The following is a 19,672-nucleotide window of genomic DNA, read 5'->3' as shown; positions in this document are numbered from 1 at the left end:
ACTATTAGGACGGGGACTACTATAACATCACTACCATCATCCCCTCTTCGCCTGCTGCCCTGGGGCCATACCCCTCCCGTTGGGGGTTATACTATCCACGCTGCACACCCGTACCACCGGCCTCAGCGGTCTGCCCTGCAGCGGTGGCTTCATAGCCGCAATCAACGGGTGGCGTAGTCGAACAATATAACATCTTATTCTAAGTTCTGCCACTTGGTTTGACACCCTGGGCACGGACCGGGTGACCGCCACGAGGACTACTACCCCTATCAGATCCGGCTCCGGGTATTCCCCGCATGCGCAACGCTGCACAACATGGCCCAGGGGGTGCGTCATATACATAGAGTACTACAACTCACAACATGACAGGCCACTGGACACGACCATAATGCAAGTCTGGTACACTGTATATGACGCGCCCCTGGGCCTGTGTCGCGCTGCGTTGCGCACGCGGGAGCTTACCCGGAGCCGGATCTCTTGAGGGTTGTAGTCTCGTGGCGGCGACCCGGTCCGTGCCCAGGGAGTCAAACTGAGCGGCGATGTATCGGCGGTAGATGTTGTACGACTACGCCACCCGTTGAATGCAGCTATGGAGCTGCCGCTGCAGGACAGTCCGCTGAGGCCGGTGGATGGATGGTGCAGCGTAGATGGTATAACCCCCAACGGGAGGGGTATGGCCTCAGGGCAGCAGATGTGGATGATGGGGGTAGCAGGAACCACTCGGAGACGGTACTGTGTAGTTCAGGGTCTTTACTGGTGACAATGATAGACCCTCCCGGAGTACTGGCTAGCGATTGGGGCCTGGTCAGTCCTTGAGCAGATGGGATCTCCCCTGGCCAGGTGGAGTTGTAGGCCTCCCAAACTGACTGTACTCTTCTGGCTACCTTGCTAGAAGCGGGTATAAGTAGCCCACGTCCCTGAGTGTACCGTGTGGTGCTCACCCGTATGGCCGGTGACTCGGGGCCTTCTAATGGCTTCCGCTCCACGATGGCGGTGCTGGTCCCACGCGTGTGACCGTGCCTTCGGGCTTCTTGGCCAGAGGACCTGAAATCCCCTGCCTGACGGATTCTGCTGCTGGGTAGGAGTTAGTCCCCACAGCCTCGGACTCCGTGTCCGGTAAGAAATCTTCTCAGTCAGGGCGAGCTCTGCAGCTGCCAGCCCCTGACTTGTAGTAGTATTGCTCCCACTGAGCTTCTGCTGTTTCTTCCTGTGACTGTTTCTTGTCTCTACTCTCCTTGACTGCTAACCCTGCTTCAGCCCCGGGTTTATATAGGGGAAGTTCTTCCCCTCCCAAGACTGGGCAGGAGGTGTGGCATGCACAGGATCCCTGACCAAAGGACCTCCCACCTGCTCTCAGACGTAATATCTCTATCACTGTGGCAACCAGACCCCTGGGGTGTCACATTCCCCCCTAGTGAAATTTAGTACTCCGGGACTAAACATATTTTTTAGAAAAACATAACAAGGTATAACAATAACAATACAATAAGAAAAACACATAAGATGGTTGCGGCGTGTCCGCAACCGGGTGCAGTCTTTGAAGAAATCAAGGTGTCCATTTCACCAAAACAGGGAGACGTAACCAGGTAGGGGTCTGTCCTACCCCGAGTCCTTAACAGTCTCTAGTCCATCCTGGGTTACGCTCCAACTATGTACAAGGATTCCCGGTAAATCCACCAAGGACTCCTAAAAATAACTGGAAACACAAAATTATACACAAGCAACAATACACAGATAAACATAAATAAAACAATTTATACACTTCAAATCCTCCAGCGTGCGGGTAACTGGCCTCTAGTGGCCCTAGTGGACCTACGGAGCTGACTGTCTGGCCCTGAACTACAGGGTGTAGGAGCTGTCAAGGGTAAACTGGGCAGCTGTCTACCGGCTCTTTGTCTCACTAGGGGTACGGCAGGCTCACTATAAGCAGAGGATTGATCCTCCTGTTCTGCTTGTGTGGAGTCTTCTGCCTCCTGGACCGGCTGTTCTTCCAGCTCTACCTGTTGCTCCGTAGGTGCTTGGGATGCTGGTTGGAGGAAGGTGAGTACGGGTACCACAACTGCACCATTGACTTGAGTCCAAGACCGAGGGAAGTCCCCGAGCACAGTACTAACCATCTCTTCCCTTTCCTCTACGGGTCGATGGTCTTCTTGTTCCTCTTCAGGGTTCCTCAGTTGTTCGGGACACTTCTTCAGGTGGTCCCGGGATACAATAGCTGTGGTTTCCCCTCCATCTTTACTGATGGTACAAACCTTCGGGTTCTCGTGGCTTGAGGGCAGTACGGTGTATGGGTCCTTTTCCCACTGGTCGTCCAACTTGTGGAGCCGTCTCTTCCTCTTCAAGACCTGCTCTCCGGGTACCAGGGGAACAGCGGGAGCATACTGGTTGTAAGTTTTCTCTTGTCTTTCCCTAGCCTGACAGAGACTTCGCTCCACGCTCTCCTGTACTCTCCGGTACTGCTGCTGCCTCTCTGTGTCCCAGTCTGCTTCTGGTGAAGTGTCCTCGGGTGTCAGGACTCCCATTTCCAGGTCAACAGGTAACTTACCAGGTCTTGCCCTCATTAGGTAAGCCGGGGTACAGTTGGTGGAACCTACCGGGATGTGGTTGTATAGGTCCACCAGATCGGGCAACTTCTCAGGCCACAGACTGCGTTCTTCCAGGGGCAACGTTTTTAGAAGATCCATTACCACCTGGTTCATTTTCTCACAAAGTCCATTAGTTTGCGGATGGTAGGGTGTCGTCCTTATCTTCCGGCAGCCATACAGATTGCAGAATTCCTGGAAGACCTCCGCTTCAAAGGCAGGTCCCTGGTCCGTCAGCACTTGGTCCGGGTACCCGTGTGGACGGCAAAAGTGCTGCTGGAAGGCTCTAGCTGCTGTTTGAGCCGTTAAGTCCTTGACGGGGACGACAACCAGAAACCGGGAGTAATGATCCACGATGGTTAACGCGTAGACGTAGCCACTTCTGCTTGGGGTCAGTTTTACATGATCCAAGGCTACCAGTTCCAACGGTTGCCGGGTGACGATGGACTGCAGGGGAGTCTTCTGGCTGGCACGGTCCTTCCTTCTCAGGTTGCACGGGCCACAGTCTCTGCACCACTTCTCGATGGTTCCCCTCATGCCTACCCAGTGGAACCGCTCGCGCAGCAGGAACTCCAGCTTCTTCCACCCGAAGTGTCCAGCTCCGTCGTGGTATGCCTCCATCACCATGGCTGCGTCTCTTCGTGGCACCACTACTTGCCAGAGTAATTCATGCGTCCGGGAGTTAACCATTCTGCGGCACAACTTCCCTTTGTAAAGGAACAGTCGACTCTTCTCTGACCATAGTTGTTTGGCTTCCTCCGGAGCGTCTGGTTCAAGGCGAGCCTCCGGCCGAGTCAGCATCTCCTTCACCAGTCGGACGGCAGGGTCGCTGTCTTGCGTTTCCGCCCAGTTGTAGTGGGGTAAGGGGTTCAACGTAGCAGCCTGCTTACTCCTTACCCGGTGGGAATACTGGATAGTCCCATGACGGTGGAACGCAGGGAGTTCAACTTCTTCCAGTCCCTCCGGATCTTCTCCTCCGTCCGGCAGGTTGGGCATCCTGGACAGGGCGTCCGCGTTGGTATTGGAGCGTCCGGCCCGGTATTTGATTGTGAACTCGTAGTTGGACAGACGGGCCATCCACCTCTGCTCCAGGGCACCGAGTCTTGCCGTGTCCAGGTGTGTCAACGGGTTGTTATCCGTGTACACGGTGAACCGGGAAGAAGCGAGGTAATGCTTAAAGCGCTCGGTGACTGCCCATACTACGGCCAGGAACTCTAACTTAAATGAGCTGTAATTCTCGGGGTTCCTTTCGGTGGGTCGCAGTTTTCGGCTGGCGTAGGCGATTACTCGTTCCTTCCCCTGCTGGATCTGGGACAGTACGGCTCCTAGCCCGATGTTACTGGCGTCGGTGTAGAGGATAAAGGGCTGGCTATAATCCGGGTACGCCAGGATTTCGTCCCCCGTGAGGGCCATCTTCAGCTGGCGGAAGGACTCTTCTTCCAGCTCCTCCCATTTGAAGGGCGGCTTCTGGTTCTTGGCCTTCCGGGACTGGCCTATCAGGAGGTCCTACATAGGTGCTGCCTTTTTGGTGAAACCGGGAATAAACCTTCGGTAGTAGCCTACCAACCCGAGGAACTGCCGCACTTCTTTTACGCTGGAGGGGCTTGGCCATTCCTTAATTGCGGTGATCTTATCAGGGTCGGGAGCCACTCCGTCAGCGCTCACCACGTGTCCCAGGTACTGCACCTTTGGTTTCAGGAGGTGACACTTGGAGGGTTTCACCTTTAGGCCGTAACTTGCCAGAGCTTCGAACACTTCCGCCAGGTGTTTCAGGTGGTCCTCATACGTCTTGGAATATACGATGACATCGTCCAGGTACAACAGGACCGTCTCGAAGTTTCTGTGGCCCAGACAACACTCCATTAGTCGTTGGAAGGTTCCTGGTGCGTTGCAGAGTCCGAACGGCATGCAGGTGAACTCGCTAAGTCCCATCGGGGTGGTGAATGCGGTCTTCTCCCGGTCCGCCTCTGCTACAGGAACCTGCCAGTACCCGCTAGTGAGATCCAAGGTAGAGAAGAAGTTAGCAGATCTTAAAGCAGCCAATGACTCCTCTATCCTTGGTAAGGGGTACGCATCCTTGTGTGTGATACGGTTGATTTTCCGGTAATCTACACACATCCTCATGGTGTTGTCTTTTTTTCTGACTAAAACTAGTGGAGCTGCCCAGGGGCTACAGCTATCCCTGATCACCCCAGCCTCCTTCATGTCTCTAAGCATCCCCTTGGCGTGTTGGTAGTGTGCAGGGGGTACGGGTCGATACCTCTCTTTTATGGGAGGATGGTCTCCCGTGGGGATGTGGTGTTCTACCCCCTTGACTCGCCCGAAGTCTAACGGGTGTTTACTAAACACTCTCTCGTACTCTTGAACCACCCGATAGACTCCCTGTTTCTGATGTGAGGGAGTGGAGTCAGTACCCAAATGTAGTTGCTGACACCAGTCCTCCTTTGTTTTCGTAGAGCCGTTACCTTCCTCCGGGTGAGATGGAGGCAAGGGTTCCACAGATTGTATAGCATTTTGGTTAATGGTATATAATTTGGCTAGCGTGGCATACCGGGGCAGGTACACTTCCCTCTTCCCGATATTGATTATGCGAACGGGCACCCTCCCATGGCGTACATTAACCACCCCCCGTGCTGTCAAGATGGTGGGCCTACTGTCTGAGTAAACTGGTTCTACCATTGCCTGGTAATCTCTACCTCTCAGACCAATAGCTGCCCGGCACCAAATCATCATTTCACTTTTTGGGGGCATGGCAATAGGAAAAGGGTCACACATTCTTACGCTACCAATCTCACCGCCGGAGAGTTCCACCTGTTGCCGTCGCATCAGTGCCCGGATCTCTTTCTGGAGCACCCGCTGCTCGCCGGAACTGGCGTTCTTGGCAACCTGCTGTAGAAGGAAAATCACCTCTGCAAGACAATTTTCAATTACATTAGTTCCTAGAGTTATTTTTGGGTGACTCTCATGTTTGTCAATATCTACAATGATCAGTCCCTGTGCTGCCAGTTCGACTCTACCGATTTTGATGGTCACTTCTTTAAATCCGATCTGTGGCACGGGCTGACCATTGCTGGCGATGATACTCAAGTCGTCGTCAGGGTAGCGGGTAATATCCGAGTCATTCCAGTATTGCTTAAAGAGCACGTACGGGATGGTGGTGACCTGTGACCCGGTGTCCAGTAGGGCACTCATGGGAATGCCATCCAGTACCACAGGCAAGACTGGACGTCCTCCCACATATCTGTCGCGCCAGTTCGATGGGCCTGGTGATCTTTTTCCTGGGGGTTGGCCCTCTACCCCAGGTTGTGCCCGTTTAAAGAACAGTACCTTGCCATATGTCCGGGTTGATTGCAGCGGCGGCAGATGGGTCGTCCGTCCTCGCTGTATCGGTCACTGGGTCTTCCTCTGGCCGGTGGGGTCCTCCTTGGTCGACGCCACGGGATGTCCTCCGGTCCGGATGCCAGCTGGATCTTCCCTGGAGTGGAAACCTGTAAAGACTGCACAGTTCGGGTTAGCGCAGCAACGCTCTTAGCTAGCTCTTGGACCTGATGGTGTAGGTCTGGAGCCGGGTCATTGTCCAAAGCCTGCGCATCAGCTCCCACAGGCCCTGCCGACAAGGGCGCCGCCTCCTGGTGGTAAGTGGTAGTGGGGCGCCTGTGGGTCACAACGCCACCTGGTGCCGGTTCTCGGAGCACTCGGATGGCTCTGTCCTTGAACTGTGCAAATCCCAGATGGGGATCCTGCAAGGCCATTGCCCGCAACTGGGTTCGGTGGGTATTACAATATAGTCCCTCTATAAACTGTTCGGTCAACAGCCTGTCCTCGTTTCCCACTCCATCAGGGTCGGTCTGCTTAATGGCCCTCAGGGCCTCTTGTAGGTTTAGTGCATAGTCCCTTATACTCTCATGCGCTCGCTGCTTGCACCCGTAGAATCTAAGCTTAATCTCGGCTGAGGTGCGGGTATCAAAGGTGTCCTTCAGCCGGGTTAGTATCCCTGCGACAGTCTTCCTCCCAGGTGGCCAGGATTTTACTTCCCTTTTGGCTGCCCCGGTTAGTTGGGCCACCAGGATGCTCACTTTTTGCTCTTCTGTGAGGGGGTACACCTGGAAGAGGCTATCCAGCTTTTCTCTAAAGTCATGCAGGGTATGTGACTCCCCTGAGTACTGGGGTAGCCAAGCTGCTCCCGGGATATAGGGCATGGTGAAGGGCATAACTGCAGCAGCGGTAGCGCTGGCGAGGGTTGAGGCAGTGAAGCTCTCCTCCGTATCCGACATCTTCCTCCCCCCTAGTGGACCGTGGCCTACCTTGCGATGATCCTCTTCCGTAGGCCGCGGCTCCGCAGTGGATCGTCAGGGTTGAGGACCTTCCGTCGCGCTCCTGTGACGTCGGCGTCTACTGGGCTCCTTCCAGGACCTTACGCAACGTCCGGACGTGAGGCGGGGCTTCAGTTCTCGCACGCTTTCGGAGTCCACGCCCCTCTTCTTCCCGCGCGGCGTCCTCAAGATGGCTTCCAATGGCGGGAAAACTCCACGGATGGCGGGAAGAAGGCAGAAGATGGCGCCGGATGGCGGGAAACTTCACCGATGGCGGGAAGAAGGCTGAAGATGGCGCCGGATGGCGGGAATCTTCACCACAGGTAAGTTTGAAAAGTCTCTTTTTCAGGCACGCAGTACCCGGTGGTTGCGGGCACGAAATCCTGCCGACTACGCCAAAGTTGACGCGCCCCTGGGCCTGTGTCGCGCTGCGTTGAGCACGCGGGAGCTTACCCGGAGCCGGATCTCTTGAGGGTTGTAGTCTCGTGGCGGCGACCCGGTCCGTGCCCAGGGAGTCAAACTGAGCGGCGATGTATCGGCGGTAGATGTTGTACGACTATGCCACCCGTTGAATGCAGCTATGGAGCTGCCGCTGCAGGACAGTCCGCTGAGGCCGGTGGATGGATGGTGCAGCGTAGATGGTATAACCCCCAACGGGAGGGGTATGGCCTCAGGGCAGCAGATGTGGATGATGGGGGTAGCAGGAACCACTCGGAGACGGTACTGTGTAGTTCAGGGTCTTTACTGGTGACAATGATAGACCCTCCCGGAGTACTGGCTAGCGATTGGGGCCTGGTCAGTCCTTGAGCAGATGGGATCTCCCCTGGCCAGGTGGAGTTGTAGGCCTCCCAAACTGACTGTACTCTTCTGGCTACCTTGCTAGAAGCGGGTATAAGTAGCCCACGTCCCTGAGTGTACCGTGTGGTGCTCACCCGTATGGCCGGTGACTCGGGGCCTTCTAATGGCTTCCGCTCCACGATGGCGGTGCTGGTCCCACGCGTGTGACCGTGCCTTCGGGCTTCTTGGCCAGAGGACCTGAAATCCCCTGCCTGACGGATTCTGCTGCTGGGTAGGAGTTAGTCCCCACAGCCTCGGACTCCGTGTCCGGTAAGAAATCTTCTCAGTCAGGGCGAGCTCTGCAGCTGCCAGCCCCTGACTTGTAGTAGTATTGCTCCCACTGAGCTTCTGCTGTTTCTTCCTGTGACTGTTTCTTGTCTCTACTCTCCTTGACTGCTAACCCTGCTTCAGCCCCGGGTTTATATAGGGGAAGTTCTTCCCCTCCCAAGACTGGGCAGGAGGTGTGGCATGCACAGGATCCCTGACCAAAGGACCTCCCACCTGCTCTCAGACGTAATATCTCTATCACTGTGGCAACCAGACCCCTGGGGTGTCACATATACATAGAGCACAACAACCCTCAACATGACCGACCACTGGACATGACCATAATGCAAGTCTGTTATACTGTATACATAGACGCTACAACCCCCAACATGACCGACCACTGGACATGACCATAATGCAAGTCTGTTATACTGTATACATAGACACTACAACCCCCAACATGACCGACCACTGGACATGACCATAATGCAAATATGTTATACTGTATACATAGAGTACTACAACTCACAACATGACAGGCCACTGGACATGACCATAATACAAGTCTGGTACACTGTATACATAGACACTACAACCCCCAACATGACCGACCACTGGACATGACCATAATGCAAGTCTGGTACACTGTATACACAGACACTACAACCCCCAACATGACCGACCACTGGACATGACCATAATGCAAGTCTGTTATACTGTATACATAGAGCACAACAACCCTCAACATGACCGACCACTGGACATGACCATAATACAAGTCTGGTACACTGTATACATAGACACTACAACCCCCAACATGACCGACCACTGGACATGACCATAATGCAAGTCTGTTATACTGTATACATAGACACTACAACCCCCAACATGACCGACCACTGGACATGACCATAATGCAAGTCTGGTACACTGTATACATAGACACTACAACCCCCAACATGACCGACCACTGGACATGACCATAATGCAAGTCTGTTATACTGTATACATAGACACTACAACCCCCAACATGACCGACCACTGGACATGACCATAATGCAAGTCTGTTATACTGTATACATAGACACTACAACCCCCAACATGACCGACCACTGGACATGACCATAAAGCAAGTCTGTTATACTGTACACATAGAGCACAACAACCCTCAACATGACCGACCACTGGACACGACCATAATGCAAGTCTGGTACACTGTATACATAGACACTACAACCCCCAACATGACCGACCACTGGACATGACCATAATGCAAGTCTGGTACACTGTATACATAGACACTACAACCCCCAACATGACCGACCACTGGACATGACCATAATGCAAGTCTGTTATACTGTATACATAGACACTACAACCCCCAACATGACCGACCACTGGACATGACCATAATGCAAGTCTGTTATACTGTATACATAGACACTACAACCCTCAACATGACCGACCACTGGACACGACCATAATACAAGTCTGTTATACTGTATACATAGACACTACAACTCACAACATGACAGGCCACTGGACACGACCATAATACAAGTCTGTTATACTGTATACATAGACACTACAACCCCCAACATGACCAACCACTGGACATGACCATAATACAAGTCTGTTATACTGTATACATAGACACTACAACCCCCAACATGACCGACCACTGGACATGACCATAATGCAAGTCTGTTATACTGTATACATAGACACTACAACCCCCAACATGACCGACCCCTGGACATGACCATAATGCAAGTCTGTTATACTGTATACATAGACACTACAACCCCCAACATGACCGACCACTGGACATGACCATAATGCAAGTCTGTTATAATGTATACATAGACACTACAACCCCCAACATGACCGACCCCTGGACATGACCATAATGCAAGTCTGTTATACTGTACACATAGAGCACAACAACCCTCAACATGACCGACCACTGGACACGACCATAATGCAAGTCTGTTATACTGTATACATAGACACTACAACCCCCAACATGACCGACCACTGGACATGACCATAATGCAAGTCTGTTATACTGTATACATAGACACTACAACTCCCAACATGACCGACCACTGGACATGACCATAATGCAAGTCTGTTATACTGTATACATAGACACTACAACCCCCAACATGACTGACCACTGGAAATGACCATAATGCAAGTCTGTTATACTGTATACATAGACACTACAACCCCCAACATGACCGACAACTGGACATGACCATAATGCAAGTCTGTTATACTGTATACATAGACACTACAACCCCCAACATGACTGACCACTGGAAATGACCATAATGCAAGTCTGTTATACTGTATACATAGACACTACAACCCCCAACATGACCGACCACTGGACACGACCATAATGCAAGTCTGTTATACTGTATACATAGACACTACAACCCCCAACATGACCGACCACTGGACATGACCATAATGCAAGTCTGTTATACTGTATACACAGACACTACAACTCCCAACATGACCGACCACTGGACACGACCATAATGCAAGTCTGTTATACTGTATACATAGACACTACAACCCCCAACATGACCGACCACTGGACATGACCATAATGCAAGTCTGTTATACTGTATACACAGACACTACAACTCCCAACATGACCGACCACTGGACATGACCATAATGCAAGTCTGTTATACTGTATACATAGACACTACAACCCCCAACATGACCGACCACTGGACACGACCATAATGCAAGTCTGTTATACTGTATACATAGACACTACAACCCCCAACATGACCGACCACTGGACATGACCATAATGCAAGTCTGTTATACTGTATACATAGACACTACAACCCCCAACATGACCGACCACTGGACACGACCATAATGCAAGTCTGTTATACTGTATACATAGACACTACAACCCCCAACATGACCGACCACTGGACACGACCATAATGCAAGTCTGGTACACTGTATACATAGACACTACAACCCTCAACATGACCGACCACTGGACATGACCATAATGCAAGTCTGTTATACTGTATACATAGAGTACTACAACTCACAACATGACAGGCCACTGGACACGACCATAATGCAAGTCTGTTATACTGTATACATAGACACTCCAACCCCCAACATGACCGACCACTGGACACGACCATAATACAAGTCTGTTATACTGTATACATAGACACTACAACCCCCAACATGACCGACCACTGGACATGACCATAATGCAAGTCTGGTACACTGTATACATAGACACTACAACCCTCAACATGACCGACCACTGGACATGACCATAATGCAAGTCTGTTATACTGTATACATAGACACTACAACCCCCAACATGACCGACCACTGGACATGACCATAATGCAAGTCTGTTATACTGTATACATAGAGCACTACAACCCCCAACATGACCGACCACTGGACATGACCATAATGGAAGTCTGTTATACTGTATACATAGACACTACAACCCCCAACATGACCGACCACTGGACATGACCATAATGCAAGTCTGTTATACTGTATACATAGACACTACAACTCCCAACATGACCGACCACTGGACGTGACCATAATACAAGTCTGTTATACTGTATACATAGAGCACTACAACCCCCAACATGACCGACCACTGGACACGACCATAATGCAAGTCTGTTATACTGTATACATAGAGCACTACAACCCCCAACATGACCGACCACTGGACACGACCATAATGCAAGTCTGTTATACTGTATACATAGAGCACTACAACCCCCAACATGACCGACCACTGGACATGTCTTTGTACAACCCTGCACTTTTCCGGTGATCCTTCTGTCCTTCCGTTCCGCACCTTTTATCATCATTCGCCAGAATTTTCCGCAGCCGCTCTTCCACTTGTATCACACTTCTAACTATAAAATGGGATTCGCTGAACCCAGAGACGTTTACAGCGGGGAAAATAAGTATTTGATACACTGCCGATTTTGCAAGCTTTCTCACCTATAAAGAATGGAGAGATCTGTAATTTTTATCGTCGGTCACTTCACCTGTGAGAGACAGAATCTAAAATAAAATCCAGAAATCACATTGTATGATTTTTAGATAATTAATTTGTATTTTATTGCATGAAATAAGTAAGTGATCACCAACCAACCAGCAAGAATTCTGCCTCTCACAGACCTGTTAGTTTCTCTTTAAGAAGCCCTCCTGCTCTGCACTCATTACCTGTATTACCTGCACATGTTTGAACTCGTTACCTGCATAAAAGACACCTGTCCACACACTCAATCACACTCTAACCTCTCCACCATGGCCAATACCAAAGAGCTGTGTAAGGACACCAGGGACAAAATTGTAGACCTGCAGAAGGCTGAGATGGGCTACAGGACAACAGGCAGCAGCCTAGTGAGAAGGCAACAACTGTTGGCACAATTATTAGAAGATGGAAGAAACACAAGATGACTGTCAATCTTCCTGGGGCACCATGCAAGATTTTGCCTCGTGGGGTAAGGATGATTCTGAGAAAGGTTAGGAATCATCCCAGAACTACACGGGAGGACCTGGCCACTGACCTGAAGAGAGCTGGGACCACAGTCTCAAACATTACAGTTAGTAACACACTTCATCATGGATTAAAATCCTGCAGGGCACGCAAGGTCCCCCTGCTCACGCCAGCACATGTCCAGGCCCGTTTGAAGTTCGCTGATGACCATCTGGATGATCCCGAGGAGACATGGGAGAAGGTCATGTGGTCAGATGAGAACAAAATAGAACTATTGGCATCAACTCCACTCGCTGTGTTTGGAGGAAGAAGATGGATGAGTACAACCCCAAGGACACAGTCCCAAGCATGATGGGGGAAACTTCATACTTTGGGGGTGTTTTTCTACAAAGGGAACAGGACGACTGCACCGTATTGAAGGGAGGATGGATGGGGTCATGTATCGTGACATTTTGGCCAACAACCTCCTTCCCTCAGTAAGAGCATTGAAGATGGGTCGTGGCTGGGTCTTCCAGCATGACAATGACCTGAAACACATAGACAGGGAAACTAAGGAGTGGCTCCGTAAGAAGCATTTCAAGGTCCTGGAGTGGCCTAGCCAGTCTCCAGACCTGAACCCAATACAAAAACTCAATGTTGTCCAGTGACAGCCCCGAAACCTGAAAGATCTGGAGAAGATCTGTACGGAGGAGGGGGCCAAAATCCCTGCTGCAGTGTGTGCAAACCTGGTCAAGAACTGCAGGAAACGTCTGACCTCTGTAATTATAACAAAGGTTTCTGGACCAAATATTAAGTTCTGTTTTTCTATTGTATCAAATACTTATTTCATGCAATAAAATGCAAATTAATTATGTAAAAATCATACAATGTGATTTTCTGGATTTTTTTTCAGATTCTGTCTCTTACAGGTGAAGTGACCTACGATAACAATTACAGACCTCTCCATTCGTTGTCGGTGGGAAAACTTGCAAAATCGGCCGTGTATCAAATACTTATTTTCCCCACTGTATTTCATTCCCATCTATCCCCGGTGTGACGTTATTATATTGAGTGACTGTTCTGGGGCATTTTTAGCTTTTCTTCTGTGATAGTAATCGGTAACAGATCACTGCGGCGTTCCTCGCATCGACACTTACCGAAGCATTGATTATGCAGACAGCCGACACTGGTGCAAACAATTCCATCGAATTCCCCAGGATGATCCCGCTGCAGCTTTGATACTTTTCTTATTTTTTGAGTTGCAAACCTGAAAACAAAATGACATTGTATCCCAAGCCGCTCTGTAACGACGCCTTCCTTCTAGGAGACACAGACATTTCATATTTTCTTACACTTGATACAATGTAACATTTTAGCAGAGGAAATCCTTTGTCAATGTTTTCTATAATATTTCCCCCTGATACGTTATATAAAATATAATGCAGCGATATAATAGTACAACATGGGTGTAAATGCCTAAATCTGTGCCGAGTTTGAAGTGCGTCCTGAGGGTCTTTCGCCCCCTTATCCCCCATGTAGCTGAGGAACATTTCTAATGATGGCTGTAATGACTGTTTTGCTTCTATGAAGTTATTTTCCCATGTACATTTTTATGAGACCATTAGCCGAATCGCCTCGTTCGACGCTTATTATGCAAATCAGGATCTGCGGCGCTTTATGTTTCCGCCTCTGAAATGTGTGTTCAAAAGATAAGATGAATCGTAGCTTTTCTTATACGAATTACTATAAATCATGACAAGCGGAAAGTCGAGAAGTCGGGAGCGAGATCTTCATTAACTGTGACTTCTGGAATGTTATTTACAGGCAACATATGGTAAAATGATCTCCCTCTGAATGATGGCTAAATAACCCTATTATATAGACGCTGCCTGATGAGCGCCCGCTGCAGATCCCGCTATAGCCCAGATGTGTCACATCCATAAGGGCATATAAGAGTCAGCACTAGAGATAAGCGAACCCAAACTGTAAAAGAATCGGGGTTCGTACCGGACACCTAGTGCTGAACTCTGAACACAGAATTGTCCCGGAAGTTCGTGTTAGTGTTCGGAGTTCCGGGAGAGAGAAAGAGAGAGTGTTCGGGTCCCAATTGACCTCTATGGGGTTCGGGTAGAGTTCTGGTACCCGAACCTAAAGTTCGGTCAAAGCCGACGAACCCAAACATTCATGGGTCCGCTCATCCCTCCTAGTCAGCATTTTCTTCTTCAGTGGTCAACTGCTATTGTAAAAGCTTAAAGGGATAGTGCAGCCCCTGACTATCACCGATCTGCCACCTTGCCTAGAGAGTCGCCGCTGCACGCTGGCCAAGGAAATGGTCGGACACCCAACTATAGTGTATGTGCACAATCCCTGAAGGCTTCTGCTCCATCCAATGTGCGGCAGCAACTCTCCACACTATGGTGGCTGCAGGGGTTCCAATGGCACCCGGATTTATTGGGCCCATATAAATAGACCTGTGATAGTTGGGGCCCTGTTGGAGATGATGCATTGGGGGCCACAAGTGTTGAAGGTACATTGTAAAAGAAAACCTTATACTGCACAGTATATACAGTGCCTACAAGTAGTATTCAACCCCCTGCAGATTTAGCTGGTTGACACATGCGGAATTAACTTGGCATTGTGACATTTGTACTGTAGATCAGCCTGGAAGTGGGAAATGCACTGCAGCAAATTTTTTTTTTTTTTTTTTTTTTAAAAACGTTAAAAGTTAATTCAGAGTGTCATTTATTATTCAACCCCTCAAACCACAAGAATTCTGTTTGGTCCCCCTAAAGTATTAAGAAGTAGTTCAGGCACCAAGAATAATGAGCTTCACATGTGTGGACTAAAGATCTCTTTTGCCAGCCTTTTCTGACTATTTAAGACCCTCCCCAAACTTGTGAACAGCACTCAGACATGGTCAACATGGGAAAGACAAAGTAGCATTCCAAGGCCATCAGAGACAAGATCGTGGAGGGTCACAAGGCTGGCAAGGGGTACAAAACCCTTTCCAAGGAGTTGGGCCTACCTGTCTCCACTGTTGGGAGCATCATCCGTAAGTGGTAGGCTTATGGAACTACTGTTAGCCTTCCACAGCCAGGACAGCCTTTGAAAGTGTCCTCCCGTGCCGAGGCCAGGCTTGTCCGAAGAGTCAAGGCTAACCCAAGGACAACAAGGAAGGAGCTCCGGGAAGATCTCATGGCAGTGGGGACATTGGTTTCAGTCAATACCATAAGTAACGTACTCCACCGCAATGATCTCCGTTCCAGACGAGCCCGTAAGGTACCTTTACTTTCAAAGCGTCATGTCAAGGCTCGTCTACAGTTTGCTCATGATCACTTGGAGGACTCTGAGACAGACTGGTTCAAGGTTCTATGGTCTGATGAGACCAAGATCGAGATCTTTGGTGCCAACCACACACGTGACGTTTGGAGACTGGATGGCACTGCATACGACCCCAAGAATACCATCCCTACAGTCAAGCATGGTGGTGGCAGCATCATGCTGTGGGGCTGTTTCTCTTCCAAGGGGCCTGGCCATCTGGTCCGCATCCATGGGAAGATGGATAGCACGGCCTACCTGGAGATTTTGGCCAAGAACCTCCGCTCCTCCATCAAGGATCTTAAGATGGGTCGTAATTTCATCTTCCAACAAGACAACGACCCAAAGCACACAGCCAAGAAAACCAAATCCTGGTTCAAGAGGGAAAAAGTCAAGGTGTTGGAGTGGCCTAGTCAGTCTCCTGACCTTAACCCAATTGAAAACTTGTGGAAGGAGCTCAAAAATAAAGTCCACATGAGACACCCAAAGAACCTAGATAACTTGGAGAAGATCTGCATGGAGGAGTGGGCCAAGATAACTCCACAGACCTGTGCCGGCCTGATCAGGTCTTATAAAAGACGATTATTAGCTGTAATTGCAAACAAGGGTTATTCCACAAAATATTAAACATAGGGGTTGTATAATAATTGACCCACACTTTTATGTTTAAAATTTAATAAAATTCAACTGAGCAACATAACTTTTTGGTTTGTAAGATTTATGCTTCTGTTCATAAAACCTACTCTCGTTTGCAGTTTGAAGGCTCTAACTTATTTGCATCTTATCAAACCAGCTAAATCTGCAGGGGGTTGAATACTACTTGTAGGCACTGTATATATTTTTTTGCAGTTGTTCTCTTAATAAAGAGAATTCAGATGCATATTGGCCAGCCGGAGGCCAAAAGGGATAATTGTTGCCCTCTTTTTGGTGAATAAGGGCCTATGGGGATGTGGAAGTATAGAAGTATACAGTTTTCCCAGCATATATGTTCAGTTAAACGCATCGCTAATAGCCACGTGGACTATACACTGATGATCGACACCATTGTGCCACTTTTAGGGCAGCCCTTGTCTTTATAGAAGGAATCACACCACAACTTAAAGGGAACCTGTCACATGAAAAATCGCTATTCCTAGCCTTCTCAAAACGCCAGAATTACGTTATTTTGGTTGCCGCAACATTGCAGTAAAATGCAATAACAAGCGATCAAAACATTGTATCTACCCCAAAATGGTATCAATAAAAACATTAGCTCGGCGCGCAAAAAATAAGCCCTCACCCGGCCTCAGATCCCTAAAAATGGAGACGCTACGGGTCTCGGAAAATGGAAACATTTTTTTTTTTTTACAAACTTTGGATTTTTTTTCACCACTTAAAAAGAACTTTACATGTTTGGTGTCTACAAAGAGCGCAAATGCAAAAAACCAGAAAATCCCAAGGTGGTGAAGGGGTTAAACAACGAAGAAACTTGTAGAAAAATTCTGACAAAACAGTAAAAAAAGAAGCCCCGGCGTCTTCCTTGAGCTTTTTAAACTTTTCCATTGAGCGATTGGCAAATAAATGTTCTCTGCGCCATTTGTTTTCTACTAGGTAGTAAAAGCAAAGATACCCCCCCCCCAAAGTAAATTATTTTCAATGCTGCCATCTCCAGGTACTTTTCACTGCACTTTTCTGTAAATTAAAAAAAATGTACAGCAGAATAATGCAATGAGAAACTCTCCGCTCATACAGGTTATTAGTGGCGGCTCTATTACCGGACGACAGGTCGTGGGAATCTCCAGCGCTGATTACAGAATTACTAACACTCCTTGATACATTGTTTCTCCTCCCAATAAGATAATATCCTCCTGGTGTATCAGTGTGTGGCACAGTGTGGGCACTAACCAGCAATCTGACCTCCCCATGAATTAAACAGTATCCCGGTGTACTTAATTCTGGAGCCTGTCAAACAGCAGCTTGACGCTGAGCGCCCCGGGCGATAGTGCAGGATGGTGTGGAGCTGTGTGCACATAATATCTGTCTATAATTGTACGCTGTCTTCCTATAACTGATACACACTGACATTCCGCACATCTCCTCGCCCGGCTCTTTACTTTATAAGTGTAGTTTATGCATTTTTCTTTTGCCTTTTGAGTCGAAGTCCTTCTTCTCAATTCACTGCACCTTTCAAAGCCAATGTTTAATGTGTGAAATTCAGTCTGGCATCGAGCTCCATGGGGGATAATAGGATTGAGAAAGTGCTCAATACATCCCCCATGTAATGACATTAAGCAGATGCTGAGGCTTTAATGTCCGATTATTTTTTTTTCCTATAGTCGTGCACGACCCCCGGCCATTGTTTGTCCTTTTCCTTTGTTACAATTGTTAGCTCCAAACCTTTTGTGGTCTCCGTTACATTGTGAGATGCTGAGTCATTTTTTATGTCGGGTGAAATCAATTTTCCTCTTTTGTTTCTAATATTCGCCAAGTAAAATTTGGAGCAGAATTGAATTAGGAAATCTCCAAATCATCTGGAATTACTAAATCAATTTTAAACTTTGATGATTTACGTCACTGAATAATTGGCGCTGTGTAAGAAGATAGTTCTCATCCGTTCACCATTCTGAAAAAAACTAGACTGCATGGTTTGTTTTTTTCAAGTTGTTCTCTGTATATGAAAAGTGTAGGCAGCTTTTTATACAATTTTATAAGCTGTATTAAGATGCATGCCAGCCAGACAGAGACCGAAAGAAAAAAATGTTACCCCCCCAATTGGTGAATGTCAACGTAGACCCCGGGAATTTGTTTGAGCTTCTACTGTATGTTCAGCGCTAATAACCACATGGTTTTCCAGGAATGTACTCGGATGATCTACTTGATGGATAAGCCATCAATGTGTAATGGATAGAGGTGAAATCTTTGAGGAATGCCATAATGTTCCTGGTGGTCTCCTATTGATCTGGGCACACAGCACTAATCTGCTATGGATTCACCGTGGGGAACGTTCCACAAAGTTACATTACAAAGGGTGAAATATGCCGTAAAAATCTGCATCATAAATTGTCAGCGCTGGTAAATCAGGCAGGTGCTTTATTCCAAGAAATTAAGTCTTAAAATGAGTGGTTACCAGTAAAGTAATTATAAAACTGAACTTGTTTAAGGCAGTTTACACGGCTAAAGGTGGTCCCAGTCTGGGGATCCTGACACCTTCAGGGGGGCTGAGGGCTGTCCAAACCTGAGGGGGCTGAATGTCGTCCAAATCTGGGGGGATGAAGTCCGAGTGTGGGGGGTTGAAGGCAGTCCGAGTCTGTAGGGCTCATGGCGGTCCGAGTCTGTGGGGTTTAAGACAGTCCGAATCTGGGGGGCTTAAAGCGGTTCGAGTCTGGGGGGCCTGAAGGTGGTCCAAGTCTGGGGGGGCTGAAGGTGGTCCGAGTCTGGGGGGCTGAAAGCAGTCCGAGTCTGGAAGGCTGAAAGCAGTCTGAGTCTTGGGGGCTCAAGGCGATCCAAATCTGGGGGGCTGAAGGTGATCCGAGTCTATGGAGCTGAAGGCGGTCCGAATCTGGGGTGCTGAAGGCGGTCTCAATCTGAGGGGCTGGAGACGGTCCGAGTCTGGAGAGCTGAATGCGGTCCAAATCTGATGGGCTGAAGGTGGTCTGAGTCTGTGGGGTTGAAGGCCGTCCGAGACTGTAGGACTGATGGCAGTCCGAGTCTGGGGGAGGGTGCTGAAGGCGGTCCGAGTCTGTAGGGCTCATAGCAGTCTGAGTCTGGGGGGCTAAAAGCGGTCTGAGTCTGTGGGGTTGAAGGCAGTCCGAGACTGTAGGACTGATGGCGGTCCGAGTCCGGGGGAGGGTGCTGAAGGCGGTCCG

This window comes from Phyllobates terribilis, unplaced genomic scaffold, assembly GCF_046119375.1.
Source record: "Phyllobates terribilis strain yellow unplaced genomic scaffold, ASM4611937v1 Scaffold_12__6_contigs__length_324123572, whole genome shotgun sequence".
In the NCBI taxonomy this organism is placed as follows: domain Eukaryota; kingdom Metazoa; phylum Chordata; class Amphibia; order Anura; family Dendrobatidae; genus Phyllobates; species Phyllobates terribilis.
The sequence above is the reverse complement of the archived record's forward strand: the minus strand, read 5'-3'. Positions refer to the sequence as shown.